The 23,930-nt window shown below is 47.4% G+C and overlaps 1 protein-coding gene across 5 annotated transcripts in view; it reads left to right on the top strand.

Annotated features, from left to right (window-relative positions):
• The window catches only part of Hivep3 (HIVEP zinc finger 3), a 433,036-nt gene that overhangs the window by 330,751 nt on the left and 78,355 nt on the right, over nt 1-23,930 (top strand). For all 5 annotated transcript variants that reach the window (XM_063236192.1, XM_063236193.1, XM_013154430.3 and 2 more), the window contains one exon: nt 13,224-13,422. The gene's annotated coding sequence lies outside the window, so the exon portion shown is untranslated. The remainder of the gene's footprint in view (nt 1-13,223; nt 13,423-23,930) is intronic.

Below are 23,930 nucleotides of genomic sequence, written 5' to 3' on the forward strand. Positions count from 1 at the left end.
ATGAGGAGATAAGAAGTAATTACACAGTGAGTTATTAGATTGCAATGGGGATAAATGGTGTGCAGCAGATAGTCCAAAGCAATAGTCTCTGAATGGTTGTATACTATACAAGTGTGTGGCATCCATTAAGGAGCCTGTAGTATGATGTAAAGACAGGACCAGCATATCCTGAAAGTAACTGTGCAAGGCGACAGCGAGGCTAGAAAAGGGCTCAGAACTGCAATCTTTTTTTTTTCCTAGGGCCCTGGACCCAGCCTTCTCTCCTGCTGTTTGGTGGTCACAAACATGTGATTAGGCCTCCTCTAAAAGTCTCAGAGAGGGAGCCTATTGCCAGTGGGGCCTGGGAGACCAGAGGCAGGAGGCATTGCTCTGTCTGCTGGGTGGAGCTTCTGTTGTACTGGGCTGATTTCAAAGACTTGGAGGCTTGTGATGGCAGAAGGGGCTGGAGTCTTCAGAAACGCAGGCTTTGCTGCCCAGTACACAGCTTTGTATTAGTATAGCCTGTCCTCTGGAGTGCTGGCCTAGATGGAGCCAGACTTCTAGGAATCAGGGTCCTACACTCGCCATCAGGGCTGTGCGCTCACCCCTCAGGACATGAGCTCATGGGACACACAGGGGAAGGAGGCTGCAGTTACGTTAAAACATCCTGTCTAGGCACATGCGGTGTAGCACCTGGAGGCTGGTTCCACTTGGCCTCCTCCCACTAGCTGAGGGGCTTTGGGTGAGCCCTTACCTTCCTGAGCCTCACCTTCTGTAAACCATGCTTATCTCAGTGAGCCATGCTTATCTCAATAATTGCTAAAGTCAAAAGATGGAACAGATATACAAGTAGTATATGGTGGAATATAGGCCTAGAAATTTCTGCCCAATGGGGACATTTCTTCAGGGACCCAAGTGGATGTGACTTATATTCCCAAAGCGTTTTAGAGAAGAAAAGACATGTAGTTCTTTCTATTTGTCTTTAATTGAGAAGAATTATTCTGGCTGGTAAAGAAATCAGCCACTTGACAGGGAGCAGAAGAGGTACTTAGAGATGGCCTCGTTCAGCTCTTTGGGTTGACAGAAGAAGAAACTGAGGTCTACAGGTGGATATGACTTGTTCTTGGTCACTTGGTCAGTTCATGGCAGTGTGCAGTCAATCAGATCCAGGTCCTACCACCCACCCCCAGCCCATATGTGGCATCTTAGCTCTGTACATTCAGCTATTTAGAGGTAGAGATGGCCTTGGAGGGAACCAGGCAGAGATGAAGCCAGAGATGAGGAAGAAGATAGTCTGGGAGGGCCATGCAGATGAGGCCAAAAACAAGGAAGGTATTGTACAGAGTGGCCAGAGGGGGAGCACCCTGGAGATTCCTGCCCTGCTCCTGGACCTGCCCCAGAGTCTAGGCCCATCTCCAGGTTCCCAGGCCTGGAGTTAGTGCCAACACAAAGGCACCAACTGTCCTGCAACTTCAGGCCATCCTGGGTCCTGGGAGTTGCAACGCAGCAGGGTGGCAAGCACTCTGGACACACTTTGCTCTAAATGGATGATACACCTGCCAGGCTGGTAAATTTCCCAGTCCCTTGTTCATAGAAAGTGGGTGGGGGTCCCCTGAACATGGTGATGTAGGGCAGCAGCCTGGCAGGCTGGCATTGTGGAGTATGTTCATTGTTCTCCAGCCATTCATTCATTCAGCCTTCATGGTGCCACCCACATGCCAAGCACTGTGCTCAGCATGGGAGGTGCAGATGGTACGCCGTGTTCTTGCCCTGAAGGTGCCCACAGTCTGCAGGAGAACAAACATGGTCCAACCTGAGCAGGTGCTGTAGAAGGGAGAGGCTTCTCACCTCCCAGGGTGTCATCCGGCCCCAGCCTAGCCAGAGCTGTGACACAAGGGGCACTGCAGAGGGGAGTCATGTGGGGAGACAGGGGAAAGGGCAGCAAGTAAGTGGACGGAAGCTGGTAGGCCCCAAGAGACTCGGGGAGCCAGTTCCCTCAGAGCCTGGGGCACGTGGAATGGGGACCAACAAGGAGCTATGGGAAGTCAGCCACAGCTCCTGACTCCTGGTGGCTGCCTCTGAGGACTTCTGGAGCACCCGTGCAGAGGCACAGTCTGTCCCCAGACAGGCCGCTGGCCCTAGGCTGTGCACTCTGCAGCGAGCAAGTCGGGGTGAGTCTGCGGGGTCCCTCCACAGAGCCAAGAAGAATGCACAGCTGCCATTGGGCTGTTGATTCAGCCTCACCCACAAACCCACAGATATTTTCCCTTGTCGCCTGGGGTAGTAAATTGAGAGAGCTCAGTGTTTATTCACTCTTATTGTCACTAGTTATGTTCAAGGTTTCTTGAGTGATACAGAAATGAATCACACACATCCCCACCCTGTCCTCAAAGACTGTGTGGTTCATCTGTGATGCTGACAAGTGCTTGCAGGGATGATATTCCACACATAGGAAAGAGAAGGTAAACACCCCAGTGAAGGGTGTCAGTGTGACCCTGAGAGCTCAAGTGCTGGCCAGAAGGGGTGGGCCATGGAGGGCTGCGTGGAGGAGGCAGTGTGTGAGCGTGGCTCCCTCAGGCTTAGGGGGGTTGGATCTGCTCACAGTAAAATGGAGAAAAACATTCCACCAAGAGAACCACAGAGGCATGGAAATGCTGAGCCTGGGAGTTTTGGCTGGGATTTCCCAGCTGAGGCCAGGGGCAGCCGGGCAGGCTGGTGAAGCAGATCCCAATTGGAGACTGTCCCTGCAGGGGCCCTCTGGAGGACAGGGACAGGAGGTTCATGGTACAAGATGGGTATATAGAGGGTCTGCCTGGGTGTCGGGAGAGTGAGCAGGCAGGAATCCAGAGGAGCGGATGGGCATGGAAGTCTGAGCCAGACTGATGGAAAAGAAGATTCTGTCCACACTTCTTGACATGTTTTTAGTGTCTGGGTCAGGTGGCAGCCTAAGTATCTCCCTCAAGTCCAGCCAGGCAGTTGGTCATGTTCCTCCTACTTTACAGATTATTTCTCTGCTGAGATGCCAGCTAAATAACCTGCCCGTCGTGGCAAAGCCAAGAAGTGGAGGAGGTAGGGTTTGAACCCAAGACTGCATGTACCTAAATACTCTTAGTTGAAGAGTGGCTCGGCCAGGGTCAGGGCTGGCTCTGAGGGCCGCGCCAGGGCTGCAGGTCCCTTGAAAATAGTGGCAACCTCTCTTCTCTCCCTGTAAATTATGGCTGGCCCCATGAGGCCTGCTCTGGTTCACTGATTTGAAACCAGAGCCTGCCTATAGGTGGTGACGACGTAAACAACTGATGCAATGGAAACTTCTATGGAAAAAGGTGCTCACACATCCCCAGCAAAGAAGAGCACTACCGCAGGCCAAGTGGGCTCTGTGGCAGGCAGCTTACTTTGGCATGCCTGTTCTGTTTGGGGAAACTCTAAATGGAGGGGCAGGGTGCGGGCAGCAGAGGCAGGAGTTGGGCAGGTTGGACACTAGACTGGAACCTTGGCTGGGTCTCTCAAGGACCTTGGTCACCGGGCTTCCCCTCTGAGCTAAGGAGGCAGCTGTGTGGGGGCAGAAAGTCTCCCCACAGCGGCACTACGAATTGTGCAACCTTCTCAATGGGTATTAGTCACCCCGCCCTGCAGCGTGAGTGTGGTTCTCAGCCCGTGGGGTCTCTCAGGGTCTCTCTTGACCTGCTTTACTTTTGCTGTGTCCTTCCTGGGAATAGTTTGCAGTGGTCTTGTTATGGAACCTGGTACAATATCTTATTTTTTGAAGACAAGGTCATTGTAGGTGTGAGTAAATCTAAAAGACCAAAAATAACCAAAAGAGGAAGAGGGAGAAGGTCTCATGTTTTGGAAAGTCTACCCTGCATTATGCATTCTTACAGTGGGGTGAGGGTGCTATTGTTCCCATTTTAGAGGACAAGAAACAAGACCCTAAGGTGTTAAGTGACATGCAGGAGGCCACACAGTGACAAGGACCAGTTGCATCCAGGTTTATTTAATGCCGAACTCTGAGGCTCTTTCTGTCATGCAGTTCTGTCCCGTCTCCCCGTGTTCTAAACTTTGGTTTCCTCGGTTTTCAGAGGGTGATGGTGGAGCCTGCCTAGAGCCTTGGTGTGACAGTGACATGAAGACAGCATTAGCAGGCGACAGGCGCTCAGTGAATGGTGGATTTCTGTACTATCCTTGGCTTCTGTCTCTATAAACTACAAGGTGCTATATTCCTTCTTTGGAGAAGCTGTGTGCGTGGGGAGCTCCTGGTTTTCCTGTCTGTCTTCACCTTGAGACCAGTGACACCCTGAGACAGAGGCCAGATCTCCTCTGCATGCTAGCAGTCCAGTGTGGTGAAGGCAAGTGTCTTGTTGCAGTCAGATCAATTGAACCTACAAGGTGGGGCATATGAGCTTGCATTTGTACCCAGGGAGAGCAGAGGTGTCTTCTCTGCACCTCTGGTGTGAGTGTCCTGTTCTGGGGGGACTTTCCATGAGAGGAGACCACTGTGTGATGGCTGAGTATAGCAGGAAATCACTCCCCCAGCTCTAGTGTGAGCACTGGCCACTCTTGGCATGTGAACCTATGGCCACAGTGCCTGGAACTCAGCTGTTCTTCCTGGCTCTCCACCCTTTGCTAGTTTTTGGCCTGTGCTCTCCAACACACCGACAGCCCTTCCTTGTCTCTGCAGTGCCTGGAGACCATGCATCTTTCTTCTTCCTGTCCGGTGCATATCTGGTGGCACAGTATAGTCCTGCCTATCACCCCCACCTTTCCTTGGAAGCCTTCCTGTTTCTGGGTATTTTCCAAGCATGTCTGTCTGTCTGTATCCAAACCTCAGAGCTCTTCCGCCTCTATGTCTGCTCACTTCTGTTGTGGGGAAACTTCACTCACTCCTGAGTCAGCTACCATGTGAGTGGGGAGCTTTTTGCCTGGAAGACTCAGCTGGGGACAGGAAAGATCCTAGGCAGCCATTGTGTTCTCAGGCTGCAGTGCAGGCGTTTGTGCAGAGGTGAAAGCCCAGGAAAGGGACAGCGTGATGCCTATAGGGAGGAATGTGAGGACCTTGCAGAGCTGGCCCTGATCCCAAAATGGGAGCCAGAAGAAGAGGGAAGGAATAAGCGTTCGCTGAGTGCCTCTCGTGTGCTGGGTCCATGCTAATCTTGTGCATGCTTTATTTCAAGCGATCCCCTCCCAATCTGGGGAGAGGTGAAGCTCTTCATTTCTGACTCATGAGGAAAGTGAGGTGCAGGTGCTGAGAGCTTCAGCAATTCACCTGAGGTCAACAGCTATTAACAGATAAACCAGAATCTGAGCTGCAGTCCTTCTGATGATGTCAGGATGGACTCCCCAGACCATTTCCTGCTACTTCCCTGGCACTGGGTAGATGAAGCATGCCAGTAATTCTCCATTTCCTCTCTCAATTGCCAATATCCCTGGCATGATCCACAGGATTCTTCCCGTGTCTTGGCTTGTTGGGTTTTCTTATTGATCCATAGACCACAACAGTTGAAATAAAAATGGAAATAGTTTGATCCTGCAATTCTCTGACCCCAGCAGATCAATTTCAGCTTTCCTGTGTTGGCTCCATCCATGGAAGTCAGATCCAGGTGCAGCCACATGTCAGGAGAGTGAGTGGCAGGAGCCCAGAGCCAGCCTGCTTCACCTGCTCTGGCATCAGAGTAGGAAGCTCGGCGCTGGAGCCTGCAGCCCCTGGAGATCAGCTGTGCTATGATCCACTGTGATCCACTGCGGCTGGCCCTTGCCAGGCATCTGGGGTTTTCCTAACCCTTTCAGAACCACAGTGATGCTAACCTCAGGGCCCAGGTGGGTTGTGGGGCTCCCTCTGCCTGCACAGAGGTCACGCTGTGATGCTCAGGCTGCACGGGAGAGCAGGAAGTGAGCTCTTGGGCTACTCCCCTTGTGGCTTTAGGTGGAGCATGCAGAGGAGCTGGCTCTATCTTTCTGCCCTGGGTGGGTGCCACCTTGCAGATGGGCTCCTCTGCCTTCAGTGGCCCTTCCCTGTTTGCATGTCTGAAGGAGAAGACCCTTCCTAGTTTCTCATTGTGGTACAACCTACATGACATTACTCTTCTCATCGTAACTGTTTTTGAGTGTGCAGTTGAGTGGTATTAAATGCATTCATACAAGTGTGCCTGCATCACTAGCACCCACCTCCAGAACCCTTTCATCTTGTAAACTGAAGCTCTGTACCCACAAACAGTAACTTCCTATTCCCCATGTCCCTAGCTGCTGACAACCCCCATCCTACTTTGTATCTATACTGTTCTATCGTTTTTAAATTGTTAAAAGTGAAACATGCTTACTGTTGTAAAAGAAGGAACAGTATAGAAGTGCATGCAGATAAGCACCTGCCTTGCAAGCAGGCGGTCGTGAGTTCGATCCCTGGTACTGATTTAAAGAAAGAAAAAGAAAAAAGGAAGAAGTGCATGCAAAAGAGAATACATGTTCCAAAGTGCACTATGTTGCAGCCCCACCTAGGACAAGCTGACAGTGTGGATTTTGTTCTCCAGGACCTTTGTGGCATTCCCAGCCGAGGACTGGGGGGGGGGGGGGAGACAGAGACAGAGACAGAGACAGAGACAGACAGAGGTGTATGTGTATGTGTGTGTGTATGTGTATGTGTATGTGTATGTGTATGTGTATGTGTTGCTTTTTCCATCCCAAAAGTGTCATTAATTAGCTCATCTTATGGTCATCAAGATCAGATCAAGGCTCGCCACATGGGCAGCCCCTCTACACCTCTCCAAGTCACAGATTAAATTAAAAAAAAAAAAGGAGTTTAGCATAGCTCCTTCCATTTTGCAGGCTGAGAGAAGTTCAGGTGCCTCGGGGAGGTGTGCTTATACTTGTACTCGATGCATAGAAAAAGTCAGATAAATCTCTGTTATTGGCAGGAGTATGCGTTTATCTCTCATTAAGAAAAGTAATTATCCTGTGACTACTCCACGGGGTGGACTTACTGTCGTTTGCTGATTCACCTAGTTCTCTGCTGATGGATTTTAAGGCTGTTTCCATTTTCATTGTTAGAAACAGCGTTGAAGCACTCATTCATACCTGTGCCTTTGCATGTTTGTGTATGTGGATGTGTGTGTATCCATAAAGCTTCAGATAAAAAAAAAACCTTGGTAGATCCGTCAAGATAGTTTCCCAATCTACACCTGCTGGTAGTATTTGAGATGTATTCTTTGAACGTGCCTCACCAACACTTGGTGGGAGTCATCTTCCTCTTTGCTAACCAACTGGGAAAGAATAACATTGACTTTTAACATATCCCTGTAATAATTAATCAGGTGAGCATATTTGCATATCTTTATTGGACATTTTATTACTTAAATAATTGTTCATTTCTCTCCATTATATTGTCATACATCTTTTCTTATTGTTTTGTAAGTATTTATTTCATATTATGGGTATTGATTCTTTCATATATATTGTAGCAATCCCAGTACCTATTTGATTATTGACTATTCCACCCCAAACGTGTCCAACAAAATAATTACCTTCATAGAGTAAATAATAAAGATATAAATCCTCTTATTTTTAGAATTCTATGAATTGAAACTGCTCTTAAGAATTCAGAAATATCCAAATATTTTTATCCAGTCTGTCATTTGCTTTTGAACTATTGAAGGGGTCTTTTGTTACGTGGAATACTTAATATTTTTGCACAGTGAAATGTGTTCATCTTTTCTTTTAAGAGCACTGAGGTGCAGCTGAGGCTTTTACAGGTATTTCCCAATGCTGCCTTATACAAATATTCTAATAGGTACAGCACTTTTATTTTTGATGGGTTTGGCTTGTATGCCGTTCCCATCTTTAGTCTGTATAACTGTATGTGTGTGTGTGTGTGTGTGTGTGTGTGTGTGTGTGTGTGTGTGTGTGAGACATGGACCTTTAAAATAGCGTTCTCCTCCCTCCCTTACTGTTTTCTATTTCGCTGTTCAGTTTTGTTTGTGGCGTGTACCACTCTTTGCCACTGCATTTATTTTACCTGTCTTATTGTGCACCCCTGAGCTAGCCCCCCGGCCCCATAAGGACAAGCATTCTTTCTGTTCTGTTCACTGACGCACTGCCAGTGCCCAGGACAGTGCCTGACACATAGAAGGCCTTTAGTAAACACTTGTTGAATGAATAGACAGCCAGCCAGTTGTCCCTGCTCTTTTACTTAAATAATCCATTCTTTCTTTGCTAATCTGGAGTTCCCTCTTCAGCAGCCCTTTCTGTCTTCTTCTGTAGTTCGTGGTCTATTGACCTTTTTCTTCCTTTCCTTTAGTTTTATGACTTACAATTTCCTGAAAATCATCAATTTGCAAATTCATCCTCGTAAATTTATGTTGAGATTCTCTTAAACGTCTTTCTTCTCTGCTTACATCACCTTTCTTAGCGCTTACATTTGTGATCTTGCTCTTTAGTTTTAGTCCTTCTTTTATTACAGATAGATTTAAGGTTCCTATTTTCCTCTGCAGCTTTTGCTGCATGCTAGGAATTTTGAAAAGTGGGGATCTCACGTATAATTATTGTATAATTGCAGCTTTTGTCTTCCCTCAATCAAAGTATTTTGCAACTGTCATGTGCACCATGTATGCATTTACTTTTATTTTTTGACATTCATTCATTTCTAGTCTTTTGTTGAGAACTGAGGCCACTTTCTGTTCAGTTTGTCCCTTTGGATTGAGCTCTTTTTACAGTCTAGTTCAGGGACTTTTGTGGAAAAAGTATTTATGTGTATCTTGGGCGTGAATGAAGTTAAGCTTTTACACCTTCAAATCTTCCCTGTCCTTCTTTGGAGGTGGTTTGTCTATTAAGTCACTAATTAATACTGTTGTGTCGAAGAATTCTTCGTTCTACCTTTTCTTGTAAGAACATATTGTTTCCTGTATTTTACAGTCTTGTTGCTCCAGTGAGAGTAAAGCCTCATGCTTTATCTTTTTGTAGAATTAGGCCCTTTAGAAATATACAATGTCCCACTTTAGCGTGTTTGCAGTTTGTCTGATATTAATATTGAGTTTTCCACATTCTTTTTGTGATTACTTAAACTTTTTACATTTTAAAAAAATTTTTACATTTTTTAAAAATTCCAACCTTTGTCTGTCAATGTAAGTGTATTACTTCAAAATGGTCTAATTTTTTTTTCTTTTACCCACCCTCATCTCTTAAGTTAGGACAAAGTAATTTAATATTCATGTTGACTGTATTCACTAATGTTTGGCCTTACTTTTGTGATTTTATTTTATGACTTTTATTTATTACATTTTTTCTTTTCTAACTTGCTAAATTAATTGAATTTCATTTGTTCTTATCTCCTCCCCCCACACACAGTGGCTTAAAAGTCTTCATCTTTCTTTTCCTTTAGAAATAGTTACCCTTTCTCTATTCATGGCAGGAATTAAATAGCATCTAGTCCCCAACAAGTTGAGCTTGTGATTATGGTCCTATGTCTAGATGTGACTGTGCTGTTTTCAATCTGTTGTCTTCACGGCACAGCCCTGTGTATCCTGCCTTGCCCTTTTGACTTACTTATTCTGGTAGTTTTTATTTTGTTGGATAATTCCTTGAGTAACTTTTTAAAGAATGGGTAAGTGGGTGGCATCCTATTTTAGTGCTTCTCTCTTTCACTTTGAGACTTGGGTGAGTAATTGATCTCATAATTTTATCTCTTTTTGCCTCAAAGCTGAGGTCTTTGCCTTGTTGCCCTCTAGCATTTAATAAGGGAGCTATCAGGTCCAACGGTGATCTTTTTTTGTAGAAACTTTTAAATGCCAGGTCTCCACATGTCATCAATATAATATGTTGATGAGACCAACCTTAGATCATCAATCACGTGGGGAAGAAGAAACCAGGTCCACAGAGCCCTGGCGTATCTTGGAGGAGGAGGGAAGGTTGGTCTCACTGAGGATACGTTTACTCCAGATGGGGATGGGAGTGTGGTAGCTTGCTTAGGACCATGCAAGGCATGTGGTGCAGTAGTTCAGGACAAGAGGAACAGTGAGAAAAGGAATTTTAAAGCAAGGCAAGAGATGCAAAAAAACCTTAGAGCACAAACTGTCGCTTCAGAGTGGATGGATATATTCTTCAGGAAGCTTCTGTAATAACAGTCAAGTCGTGCCTGGCTGCAGGCCTCTGGGATAGGAAAACCATGTAACTGAAGGTCATAGAAGGCAGATGTCTCTGTTCTTTATAGCTTCCCTCCTCTCCACTTAAACCTAGAGGATTCTCTTCTGCTTAGGTTGTGGTCCTCTCAGAAGACCTGTCCTTCTTTGTGTATTCTCTCTTATTTCAGTCATGGTTTGGGGAGAACAGGTAGTCAGTGGGTTCAGTTTGGCATCTAGAATCTCAGTTGCATATGACATTTTCAGGAAACTGTGGACGTACATGTGGTGGGACAGCTCTCTGACATGCAGTGTCAGTGACTGTCTCACTGCAGTGGCTCCCACAGAAGTCTCCCTGTTTCCACCCAGGCCATCTACCCTGGGCTACATCCCTTGTCCTGACTGATTCATGCCATGAATCAAAGCAGTTCTGTGATTTTACTTCCTGGCTAGGCCAGACTTCTTCTTCAACTCAAACCTTCCTGCTCCTCCCCTGCCCTTCTCCTCCCTCCCAGCCATTAGTGCCCCTCTGCTCCAGTCACTGGGACCACATGTGATTTCTTGAGCATCTAGGAGCTCTCTGATTATATGGCATGTCCTGTCTCCCCACCCAGTTCTCTCTTATGCATACTTGTATGCCATCAAAATGGACTACTCCAGGGTGGTCCCCTGGAAGGGTGGGCTACATCTTGGTCATCTTTCATCCTAGGGAATGGCCAAATAGTCTAACCCTAATAGACACTGAATGCACAGCTGTGAAATGAATGAACCACCAAATTGTGTTCTGGGGGCTTTTGTGCACTGACTGTGAGACATCTACTAGGTCTGACAGTGAGTTCTGCTGGCCCCACTTCATGCAGAGTGGAAGGACCCCAGCTTATGGTGTCTTTATACACAGCAGACACTGTTTGTTGTTAGTCTTTTTTTTTATCAGTACATATTGAGGTAACAATGTAATAATAATTACATTTATCATGGGGAATTGGTGCATGTACATAACACATCTTAATTCTTTATTCATCCTCTTCTCCTCCACTCTCCCCGTCCTTAGACTCAGGAGAGGCAAACGAAATGTGCTTTGGGTATTCCAGGAAGCAGAACTCATGCCCAGCTTTGTGGGAGGTGGCTGAACCAGCTGAGGGAGAATGAACAGGACTGGGCCAAGTAGACATGGCTATGGGGGAGGGGGAAGTATTCCAACAAGAAGAAACTGCCCAAGCAAAGGCTGGGAGGTGGAAAATTGTGGACTCAATATGTTCTGAGACATCAGAGGGAAAAATAGCTGCCATCAGTTTTTGAATTAGTAAATGTGATCTATTGGAAGGCATGCAGTGAGATCTGGGAATAATGGAGAACTGTGGAATTGTGAAACCTCTGGATGGTTCAGATCCAAAGCAATGATAGATGATTGCTGTGGAGCAAGTCCAGTTTCACCATGGTGTGGTGGTGGGATAGTGTCCAGGAGTAAAGGGTAGGGCTGGCTGAATTTCATAGTGGCAGATACGGCAGGCAAGGGATAGCACAGGGATTTGGGTGCCCGGTGCATTTTATAAGAATCAGCAGTATAATGTGGTTGGCCTGGCACTAGTCATCCCAAGGTCAAGTTAAATGCAAAACATGGTGCCCAAGAGGAACAAGGGGACAATGCCCCAGGCCTGCACGGGTGTCTCAGGTCCTGGACTGCCAGGTTGCACTCCGGGACAAACCTATAGCAATTATGTGAGTCACATCACATGTGAGGTATTGTTCTAGACCTTTATGAGAACTGACTCACGAAAAACCTGGGAGGTACTCACCGTTCTCAAACCCTTTGCAGAGCTACTGAGGTCATGAACAGAAGAGCCAGGACTTAAACTCAGGTGTCCTAACCCTCAAAATCACATGCTCAGCCATTCCACCACACTGTCTGGAGCAAACAGATAGGGCACAGTTAAAGGGTGGAATGTGGATGTGACATGTGATACTATAAATGAACAAACCAACTCACGTTTTCTGGTTTAGGAAGCACCCTCCTCTGAGTTGTCTTATGTGAGCCTAACAGCAGCCTGCTAAGTCAGTTGTTAAAAACCAATGTTCACTCATCCATCCATTCATTCAGTGATCATCGTTGAGCTCTGGTCCTGACCCAGGCTTCCCTTGGCTGTGAACATTTTGTTTAATGATTTGGGGAATACAATGTGCTCTTACCGTATTTAATCCTTACTCCAGTCCCAATCCCAGTCACTTGTACAGGTGCATTAGTTTTCTCTGTTTAACAACCTTGCACCTAGCGGCCGAACACCACATCCCCTTTTTAGCATAGTTCCATAGGTCAGAAGTCTATATGGAATGGCTGGACTCGCCCAGACTGACTTGGAGATGCTGGAAGCCTAGTTTGTGTCTGGAGACTCTGGGGGCTTTTCCACTTTGGGATGCCTGGGTCAGGACAGGAGCTCAACAATGATCACTGGATGGATGGATGAGTGAACATTGGTTTTCAATAACTGACTTAGCAGGCTGATGTTAAGGCTCACGTAAGAATTTTGCTTTTCCAGTATTGAACAATTCCAGGTATTGACAAAACCCAATTCCTTGTGGATGCAGGACTGAGATTCTGTTTCCTTGCTGGTTATCAAGTGGGCTGTTGCTTTCAAACTTCTAGTAGCTACTTCCAGGTCCTTCTCACATGGCTCCTCCATTTTCAAGCTAGCAAGACGTGTTCAATCCTCCTGACTTTTTCTCTGTAACTACCCAGACAAAACTCTTCCTTTTAGGACTTTCCTGATTAGCTTATTCTTTGGTAAACTCCCTGTTTGAAGGTCAGCTGAGTCCTGTAAAAACTTTATCATACAACATATCCCTATCCCAGAGATTGTGCAGGGCTGTACCCCAGGGATGAGGTAGGGAGAATTCTGAGGCCTTCTTAAAATCCTGCTGAACATATTAGTGAAAAATATGAGGCCCAGAAACTTCAGGGTTGGCAAAGGTAGAAGGGTGGATTCAGTGTCCATACCATCTCTTTGAGTGATACAGGAATTGGATCCTGCACCAAGGAAACCAGTTTGGGAGGAGTCAGGGCATTCACCTACTGGGGCCAGGCAAAAATTATTCTGTATCTAAAGTTGACCAAGAAGACTCTTTGACTATAACTTTCAACCACCCCTGCAGGATTTGAGATATAAACTCAGCAGTCCTTGATGTAGTTCATGGAGGAGCCTCAAAAGACACTGGCCAGGAAAGCTCTCCCCTCCAGAGAGAGGAGTCGTGCATGAGAGGAGGCAGCTGCGACAGGAGTGGACATGAACACTGGTTTCCAGAGAGAAGAGCGTTTTAGTTTTGGTCACCGGAAGTGGTGCCTTCAGCACAGGTAAGAAGCAGTTGGTGGGTTGGCTTGCTAGAGCGTTATTTTGATCAAGTATGAGTTTGTGTCTGTTCTTCCACTGGAAAGGTGTTTTTGTGATTATCACTGCCTTCCTTGAGTCTCTGGGAGAGCTGATCCGTCAGTCCACACAACTACTTGGTCAGGTGTGAGCCCGGGTGCCCTCACTGCCACCAGTTCCTTTGCTGTCTCCTGGAAATGCAGCTCTTGCCAGGTCAGGGGAGCTAAGCCGCAGCCCATATGGGAAGAGCTGCAGCTCCACAGGGCCCCCTGGTGGAAGAGTTGGAAGAATGCCAGGTTGGGGACAGTGGTTCCGTGGCAGGCAACGTGTTAGAATCATCTGGGGAGTTCCCAAATTCAAGTACCAGTGTTCTGCTCCAGAGATATCAATGGCACTGACTTTGGAGGGACCCCATCCCTAATATAAGTTTACATATTTCTGCCTTCTCAGATACACGCTGTGGCTTCAGGATAGATATGGGCTGTTGTTCAGCTTATGTGTGCAATGTTAGAAGCTCTCTAGGTCAGCAATAGAGTCTTGAAAGTTTTGTTGGGTACAGAGCACATCAGGATTGCCTGGGAGCTGGCAGGATGGAAGAAGGCTGACCGTGAAAAAGAAGAAAGCGAAATGGAGAATGGATTTCTTGGTACGCCCATTCCCTCTCCATCTGGTGGTTGGGGATGGAGGCTGCTGGAATGTGTATTTAGATTCTGATTAATTGAGAGTTCAGGTACTCAGGGGTTCTGAGAGCTTCAGAGATGCTCACCCCATCCTGTGTTTGGGTCTGTGGTCTCAACTGTGACGCCCAAGGGGCGTTTCCTAGCTTGGCTGGCTGTGAGCAATGACTCATCTCCTTTCCTGAGAGCAGAAGTTTTCTCACAGTGCAGAGCAGGACCTGCGGCCACAAACCACCTCAGAGATGGCATCACCGTGGGTGCATGGACTGTGAGGTGGCAAAGGCTTCTGCCCACAGCTTGGCAGCACACCTGGGCCCTGCAGCCCTAACCCTGGACAAGGCTCACCTGCACGAGTTAGGTAGCATTTCCTGATCCCTAGGAAGAATGAGTTAGTTGAGCCTCATTTTGAGAGGGGATGTTTGCAGGAGCACTTGCTATGTAGAATCTCCCTGAGTTCAAATCCCAGCTCCCACAGGTACTAGTTTTGTACACTACTTACTAGTTGCAGAGGTAAGTTGCTTTGTCCCTTAGCCTTAGCTTTCTCGCTCATGCAACAAGATGGCAGGGCCTCCTGCCTCACAGGGGCTTCCGCTCACAGAACCTGCAGGTGAGGCCCTTAGAACACAGCCAGACACTTAGCAAGGGCTTCCTACACATGAGCAGCCTTCCACCACCCTCTGCCACTGATGCAGGCAGCTCAGCCACCACCTTCCTGTGATGCATCTGCCATGCCCTGCCTCCTGCTATGCTCTGCTACCTGTTCCAGGGCCCTGGTGAAGTCAAGGGACCAGCCTTGCTGCACACAGAGCCAGGCACCTTACAAACTAGTCTGGGGCTTGCAAGTAAGGCGGTCCTGTGGCAGGAAATGAACACAGAGAAGTTCAGTATTTTAAACACAGTCAAACACCTAGGAAGTAGCAGAACCTCTAGCTACAAAAGACCTTCCACTTTTTTTTCCTATTAAGGTTCACCCTGAAGAAAGGCAGTTATAACTTCAGGGATGACTCTTCCCTAAGAATATCTGCATTTTAACAGGAATCAGTGATACCTTATAATGAATAGGTCCCCTTCCGTGGCCCCCTGGAATGGTTCCTCATACCTTGATTTTGCATCCGTTTGCCTCTGTGTGTGAATCTCTCCCACTGGCAGTCACAGAGCAGGGTTTGGACTTACTACTTGAGGGATGCAGTGGGCATCTGAACTAGTCTAGACGCAGACTTGGTCCTCTGAGGGATGCAGGCAGAGTTGTGAGGGGACTGCCCCAGGGAACCTCCCTAGATCTAGAATTTCTCCTCCCCCATTTGATGCCCCAAATCTCCTTTGTCCACGTGGGCTCTGCCAGCTGCAAGGGGAAATCTGTAGAGGAGGAGACTTGCCAGCAGGAAATGAGCTGCCAGTTCCAGCAGAAATCTTCCCCTCCCCCTTCCCGTGCTCTCTCTGGGAGCGGCACATCCATGATTAATGGATGCTGTTGGAGGGCACAGGTGATTGTGACACGGTTGGCCCACCAGGGTGGAAATATGTGGCATCTTTGAGGGCAGAGGACACAATACAAGCCAGCAGGTGCAAGGCTGGTAGACTCCCTTATGCCAGGGAAAGGCAAAGCCTATTAGTGCCACCTGAGGTTCCGAAACATGTATGTTCCCAGGGGAATTAACAGTTATTTGAGGGCAAAGAAACGTGGGTCATAGCCTTTCTTCAGGATGGGCCTGAACTGAAGCTCTCTGTAGAACAAAGCCAATCTGAAAATGGGTATGGAAGCATTTTATCAGCATCAGACTTCTTGTGCTAGTAGTTTTCAAATTATTTAGTCAGAAGCCTTTTTGATTTTGTTGTTGTTGTTGGAGTTTTTTTTTAGTTTGTTTTTATTTTTGTTTTTGTTTTTCTGGTATTTTTGAGACCGGGTCTCGCTATGTAGTTCAGGTTGGCCTTAAATTCACTTTATAGCCCAGGCTGGTTTTGAACTTGCAATGATCCTCCTGCCTCAGCCTTCTGAGTGCTGGGATTACAAGAGTGCACCATCGCACTCAGCTTGTTCTTTTTGTTTTTTGAGGTTGGGGTTTGTTTCTTTGTTTGTGACAGAGTCTTGCCATGTAGTCCAGGCCAGGCTTGAGTTCACTATGTAGCCCAGGCTGACCTCAAACTTTTGATTCTCCTGTCTCAGCCTTCCAAGGCTAGAATTACAGATGTGCACCAGCATGCCCTGCTAGAAGCCATTTTTAAAAGTTAAGTTGTACATGGAGTGCCAATATTTAAATCAGATTAAAGTGGCAGTTTATTAATACGTGCTTTTTTTTTTTTGTACCAGGGGTCAAACTCACGACCTCATGCTTGCCAGGCAGACATTCATGCCGCTGAGCTAAAATCCCCAGCCCTACACATTTATTTTTACAAGTTCAAGTCTTCAACACTTACTTATGAAAGTCCATTAATAGAGTAATAACTCTGTTTTGATGCATAAAAACACTGAAATGTGAGGTTTTAGATCAGGACCTACAAACTGTGGTTCATGGGTCTAATCCAAGCTGCCACTTGATTTTGTAAGTAAAGTTTTACAGCAGCATAGTCACACCATCCACTTACACATTATCTATAGCTGCTTGAGACCACCTGTCCCTTGGAACCAGATGAACTTTGTTGATCCCTGCCCTGGATGGCCATTGTATTGCTCTGCCAGCTGCATCCATCCAGTATTCCTCTCTTTCTTGCCTTGCCTGGCACAGCTGCACAGTGAGTGATAACAGATTTTCCACAGCACACCTTACAGCCGTGGAGTGAACCTCAGTTCCATGTCACCTGAGCATTCAGGGAGGAATAGAAGGGAGCTGTAGCCTAATACTCAACAACTACTTGAATTCCTTCTTATCACAGACCAAAGTGAGACAGGAAACCCCGCCATCACTTATGATGCTTGTGGGATAATCCTCATTGTACACCCTCTTGTCATTGAAAGCTTCAAAGTGTGCTTGCCTGTCTGGTTTGATATATGTGTGAATGGTCCTGAGCTTAACAACAGCAACCACACAAAGATGCCCCGTAGAGGGCTCAAACCCATTATTCCTGGTGGAAGGTATATTTCAACCCTGAAGTTCAGGGTCAACCCAAACCTTATCCCAAGATCCACACAAACCAAGTTAAACCAGCTGTGCCCATTGGCTGTGTTCCATCAGTCACAATGTGCTATGAAACACGTCTGAATGTTCAGGTTCATGTTCTGGTTTAGTGGTAATAAGGGTGAAGCTGTATTTTTAGACTAAAGTGATCGTGTAACAGTTGAAGGAGCTCTTAAGCATTTTTGTGGAACACGATTTGAAAACCATCCTTTAGCAAACATTGATGACTTAATTCCAGCATTTAAGCGTAACAGAGGAAGCTGGAGAAAAAGATTGGGTGAGAGGTGGCAGAAGGCAGAAGAGCAGTGATACCGTTGACAAAGGCAGGAACCACTGGGTGGGCAGTGACGTCCAGGCAGGCACAGAGTCAGTGGTGGGACAAGTCCTTGGGCCACACAGAGAGGCCTGGGAAGCACCCCCTGAGACCTGTGCCATCTCCTAGGCATTGACAACGACCTAAACTCAGCTGTTTGGCTGCTTGAATGACTGCATCTGTCCACACGGAGGAAAAGGTGCCAAGGAGCATGAGAAAAGATTAAAATGTGCACAGAGATAGCAGGGAGAGCACAGAGGTGTCTTCTGACAACTGTGCTGACGGCCTTTGTGACAGAGGGGACAGGCTGGTCAGCACGTCCAGCCAGGGCTCCCACTGAATGGAGACCTGAGAAAATTGTGCTTAGACTGGGTAGTGGCTTTTAGCATTCCAGGCAAAGCCCAAAGAGCCAGGAATAAAATCCAGGAATCGCAGCTCCCAGGCCACCTGGCCTCCCCTCAGTGGGTGCAGGGAAGGGAAAACCAGGCCTGGTGGTTTGGGGAGGCTTTCAGCTGAAAAGGTCTCGAGGGGATAAAAACTCCCCAGGCCTTTCTGAGGTTTTGCTGCTCGAACCCATAGAAAAGAGACATTTTTAGATTGTAAAGGATGACCTCATTTTTTTATTTACATAGCCTTGTTTGTTTGTACAGTTCTTTAAAAATAGCTGACATGTGCTAAGCTTAGCGCTCACTCTCTGAGCACCAATGGCAGAGCCACTGTGTGGGGAGAAACGCCTTTTTATCTAAGAAAGGGGCAGCCTTGTTTCCCAGGACAGATGGGAGCAAAACAGGACAGGTAGGAAGTTTCGTGGTTTTTCATGTCGCTTCTCCAAAATAGCCTCACTCCTGCCTCCCACTTCCTGCCGGCTCCACGCACAGCAGATTTTCTCTACCAGAAGACTTGTGTTCTGTAACTTCTCAGAGAGGTTCTAAGGCGTCTGGTGACAAGCAGACATCGTAAACCCTGAAGACGTTGTGTGTGACACAGAGGGCCCCAACTCTGTGTTTGCACCCTGGTTTTGCGGTGGACTAGCTGTGTGACCCTACATAAGCTACTTCACCTGTCTGTGCCACATCAGTAAGGTGGGAGTAACAACTCTAGCTCTGTCAAGCCACTCTTCTGCTGGTTAAATGAAGAAATATGTGTAGAGGGTTAAGCTGGCTGTGGACAATAGCAACCCACAGCATTATCTTTTCATAAAAGCAATAATGTCCTCTACATGGAAAATCGTGCTAGCATCCAAACCACTTTTCTTCCAGCCCCTCATCTGCACCAGCCCATCCCTACATCATGCCTGAGAGATAGAAAGACAAGACACAAACCAGACCCTGCTGTCACCCGCTGAAAATCCATCCTTCACTTCCAACACCTGTAGCGAGGGTCACAAATTTATCCTCTAGATAAAAACAAATTATGCACTTTAAACTTTGCAAGTCTTACAATCCCTCTTGCATCTTTTGCTGCCCCAATGTGAAAGCAGCCACAGACAATATATAAAATACACATGGCTACATTTCAAAAAACTTTATGTACAAAAGGTAGCTGGGTTTCCTAACATCCAATCTGCAGGATGGAACTAGAGCCTTACCTCTGTATTCCCGCTCCAACCTCCTCCTCCTCACTCCTATGTGGAATGTCCCAGCTCCATTAGAATCCTCTTCAACTTGCTGTTCCCTCTCCGGATTCCCCACTCCATCGTCTAGGCCCCTCCTCTGTGGCATCAGGAACCCTTGCTCTAGGATCTGTGTGACCATATCTTTGTCTCTAGCTTGGGCAGCTTCCCTCCAGGGAGGCCCTCTGCCCACCTTCTCTGCAGCCCTAGAGGGTGTTTCAGGGGTTACTGTGGGTGCTCAGTGAGCATCTATTACTGAATGCCAACGTTTACAGGATGGGTGGCTGCCCTCAGGGAGCTCACAGTGGTTAGGAAGTTACATGGGAGTTGGTGGCAATCCAGCCAGCAGCCTAGTCAGGAGAAACAGACTGTGGGTTTGTCAGAGTGCCCATGACAAATGGCATTTGAGCTTCATGGTAGGAAAAGAGGGCATTTGAATTGGACATTGCAAGGTCCGAAAGAGGCTTTCAGTGAGACAGGACCGGGCATGCTCTCCAAGCTGGGGTACTGAATAGAGAAAGGCAAACCTGTTCTTGGCTCAAGGTGGTTATGGTCAGACCAGCTTGGTTACAGTTGAGGTGTCTTTGGATGACGGGTCGTGTGTCTAGCAAGCAGGGTAGAGGACCCTCAGTATTGGCAATAGTGAGGGAGTTTGGACTTAGTTCAACCACAAGCCCCAACAGAATTAGCCTAAGGTGCTTCTTTAATGTGCAGCTTTAGTGCCCTGTCCCAGACTGGAGGTTAGGAGGCTCAAGAAGGTTGAAGTTTCATTCTATAGGAAAAGACCGTGCCATGATCATGGGTAAAGATCATAAATACTGTTCAGATTGATGTCTCCTGTACTACAGGTGGATAGTTCTTTCCAGACAGACTAGGGAGATGTGGGACAGGAATGAATATTCTTCAGAGAGAAGAGGACACCAAGCTCAGACACGGCAAGTGGCTTGCCCCGTGGCCATAGTGGCTACTAACAGATGTGGGATCAAGTAGTTCTGGAACAGGCTTCTTTCTAAATCAGGGCAGGGATGGTCCTGCAAGTGCACAGATGCACAAAAAGCAGCTGTGGTGAGTGGTCCCTCGGTCCAGCCAACCTGCCTTTTGCACAGGTGGTTTAGTGATAGCTATTGAACAAATGAGGGAAGGGGTAGGACAGGGTATGGAACAAGGGTATGGAATGTGCATGGGACACAGGAGAGTGGCATTGGGAAGTAATTCTGAGATTGCAAGTCTGGAGGTCTAGGAGCACAGTGGTCCCTTAAAGCAGAGGCATGGGGTAAATTTGATGCTAAGCAAACTGAACTTCAGAGGACAATGGAACAACCAAGCCAGTGTGCCCAGAACAGAAAGTATAGGCCTAGGGCACGCGGAGCAGATAGGTGATGTGTATATCTGTGGGAGCCATGAAGAACTCCAGGAAAGCAATGGAAATAAAGAGGCAGGGACAGAAAGGAAGAGCAAACAGAGGATTAAGGAGCAAAGGTGAGGAAGGAAGGAACACACTTGCACACTATCTCCAGCGCAAATCAGAGAGGCCGGAGCAGAGAACAGAGGGGTGGAAGACCAAGAAAAGAGAGATTTGAGCTGTAGGTCACATAGGGAACTTGCTTCAGGCTCCTCTTTAGAATAAAGACAGTCATCCTAAAAGAAGTCCAGCCATGGATAAATAAATATGTTAGTCATCACAGCACTGAAATCGACTTTTTCTGTTTGCTTAGATGCACGCTCCTGGCCAGCACAGAGGCAGGTGTGTGAATACAAGTGCAGGCTGGAGCTGCCTACCCACTTGTCAGGACAAGCCCTGCCATCTCGCCCATGCCCGCGCTCCATTGGCGCCCATCCTTGTAATTATCTGGCAGCCAAGCCTTCATCTTCCTCTCCTGTGTCTTCTCTAGCACCTTCCTCCTTGCCCTGACACCCCTGTATCCATGCAACAGACATTTATAGTCAGGAATAAAGCTCATTCCAAGGTACTCAGCCCTGAGACCAAGTCCAGCAGGGCCTATAACTTACTCACTGCAGGGCTTTGAATGTATAGAGATTCCTGCATTTGCAAATTAAGTGCCGAAGAGGAGTGGCTGGCATGCCTAGGGTCTCAAAGCATCCAGTCTTGGTGGCATGTTTTGGCCACTTGTGTGACTTTGCTGTTTTGGAGCAGCTGGACTTGGGCTGAAGGGACACTGAGGTTCAGATGTTCGGGTGTTTACCCATCAGGCCCTACAATTACAACATCTGCACAGCCTCCTGCAGAAGTTGATCTCAGGTGTGTTCCAAACTGCCCCCTCCCCTGACTCCTGACACACAACAGTCACAGTGATCCTGCCACCATCATCCGCCCGCAGAGAGATGGATCATTCTCAATTCAGGCCCACTTGGACACAAGATGCTAACTATCATTCCACATGACAAAAAACAAAATGCATTGGGATTATGTTCTAGTGGGGAAAATAGATAAACACACACATTTATGAGCTATTAAAGTTTTAAGTGTATATAAAATACATTTAAACACATTATCCTTTTCGTAAGTAAAATATATATAATAAGTGACAATGTAACAGCTGGAAAAGGAATGGCTGGACTTAGTTCAACCATGACCCACAACCCCCCAACAGAATTAGCCTAGAGGGCTTCTTTAATATGCAGCTTTAGGGCACTGTCCCAGACTGGAGGCTAGGAGACTCAAGAAGGCTGAAGTTATATTCTATAGGAAAAGACTGCGACATTTGGGTCAGGAACTAAGGGGACCTGGAGGCTGATACTGGGCAGCTTCGGAAAGGGGCAGAGCTGGGCCTGTGGGTGTCTGGGCAGGGCTGTTGGACTGAGGCAGGGTCCTGTGTAGTGGGAAGGAGTGTGATCCAGGAGGCCCGGATCACAAGGCTGGGGTGCAGAGGGGAGGCTAGGGAGGCGTCAGCGATCTGGGTGGAGGTGTGGCCCGACTGTCCTCTGACTGGCTCTTCCTGTTATATGGAGACCACCTGCAGGAAGAGAGGACAACAGCTCAAGGCTAGCCAGAAGGCTGAGGCCATCATCAGGAAGTGACAGAGGTGTAGACCAGGTGGCAGCTACAGTGGCCATGGGAGTGGTTGGATTCTGACTATAGTCTTGGGTGTAGCCAGCATGGTTCACTGACAGACAGGGCATGAGACCTAGAAGCAGTTTCAAAAGGGAAATCTGATGTTCCCATGGACTCTTCTCATGCCAGTTAGATTCTCCATGCCTCATCTGGGAAGCAAGCCAGTTGATAGATAGCCCTAAGATTGCTTATGGCTTGAAAACTATTTCGGTTCAGGTCAGTAGAGGCTGGGTTGATCAGTGAAGACTTTGAAGACATGAGGTGTCCTTAGGAGAGGACTTAGACCAGTACCAGTGACAGAGGGAGAAGGCAGAGAGTGACAAGAGCCATGGGCAGTGCTGTAGCTGGAGCCCTAGCCTGGGTGAGTGGGTGGGAGCCAGAGGCTACAGCAATGGGCACAGTGGCTCCCCAACACTACAACCTTTGGAACAGACCGGCAGGTTTAGAGCCAAAGCATATTTTGCAAATACTGAGGCCCTCGATTTTGAGCATTTTCAGATGGACATGCTCAGGCAGGAAGGAACAAGGCCTGGCTGCTGGCCGGGGAGAGTTAACCTCCTGGCCCAGTACTGGATAACCACAAAGTCTGCTGAGTGCAAGGAGACTCTTCTGTGTGGCAGCCTGAGTGGCAAGCCCAGTGGCTCTGGGTTCTGGCACCGTCCACAGCGGAACAAACAGCCCTCCCTTCCCAGATAATGGCCCTCATTGAGCATTGTATCCGTGGCCAGCGCCCAGCAATGGGCAGCTCGGCCTGGGTAAGTTTCCTCTCTTGGCTGCTTAGCAAAATATTTACATTATGCCTTTCTAGTAAGATGGTTCCTAGGAGCCAGTGGGCAGAGGGAGCTGGAAAAATGCATCCCCCACCCCGTGCCCATGCTCCCAGCTGCAGCAGTGTTGCCACATACCCAATGGGTGAGCCTAGTTAGATCATTGCCCACCAGGGTGCTATCATAAAGACATTGAACTAGAAGATTCTAGAAAGCCTGCCCAGCTCCAAAATCATTGGTGTCTCCTCTATAGAAGATACATGCTGTTTTATCGTCTAGGGGCAGAGTTTGACTGGTCACTGGTATCTCCTGCAGGGCTTCCTTTTCACAAAGCCAGGTGTGATTTGGGGGAGGTAAAGAGCAGAACTCAGAATTCTACCTCCTTGGCCCTCTCCTACATTGGTGGCGTTAGGAAACATACCATCCCGCCCTGAGCATGTCTTTCAGTGAAAAGAAGGGGCATAGGCCAGCTCACTCCTGAGAGTACCATGTCCTGAGACATATCTAGACCAGGGAACACCAGCACACACACTCAGAGAAACATCTCTGAGGAGGCAGAGTCTGTCCTCAACTCTCCAGGAGTTGTCCTAGAGAAAAATGGTCAGAGGTGTGGTCTGCAGGAAAGAATCAAAACCAATAAGTGAAAAAATCACGTGAGTCATTTGTAAAAGATGTCTCAAACAATAGATCCTATAGCTATTTTAACCCCAAACATGGATTCTCTGGCCCATGATCCTATTTCTGGGAATTTGGCTTTGAGAGCAATAGGAACAGTCTGTAAAATTACATGTATTACTGCAGAATCTTAGTGGCAAAAAATTAGGCTCAACAGTAGGAAAATTCAAAGTTGTTCTAATCCATGCCTGTTCAGTTATTAGCAAGGATGCGACAGATCTGTCTGTTCAGAAAGGCAATATGGTATGCTGGCTAGACATAGAGA

Source organism: Cavia porcellus, unplaced genomic scaffold (genome assembly GCF_034190915.1).
Source record: "Cavia porcellus strain 051 isolate PalLab524CR breed Dunkin Hartley unplaced genomic scaffold, mCavPor4.1 scaffold_25, whole genome shotgun sequence".
NCBI classification, from domain to species: domain Eukaryota; kingdom Metazoa; phylum Chordata; class Mammalia; order Rodentia; family Caviidae; genus Cavia; species Cavia porcellus.